The sequence below is a fragment of the Sphaeroforma arctica genome (assembly GCF_001186125.1).
Source record: "Sphaeroforma arctica JP610 unplaced genomic scaffold supercont1.199, whole genome shotgun sequence".
Taxonomy (NCBI): domain Eukaryota; class Ichthyosporea; order Ichthyophonida; genus Sphaeroforma; species Sphaeroforma arctica.
Genome location: NW_014040359.1, coordinates 111,447 through 111,681, shown reverse-complemented (window position 1 = coordinate 111,681; position 235 = coordinate 111,447).

Here is a 235-nt window from a genome sequence, read left to right as displayed (position 1 = left end):
AAACCTTATGCAGAACTTATCACTTCGATGCTATTCTATTTCAAATTCTCTGCAACTAAATCTCACGCAGATCACATTATGCCTTTCCGCATAGGTTGTAACTCGCAAAGAACCGCATCTATTTTTAGAATGTTACGGTTGACGGACTTAATCCACTTTCGGGAATCGGTTGAGAAACTTAATCTGCTCTCAAAAGTCGGTCAAGTATTAACTCAACTCTTGCGAGTAATTTGCT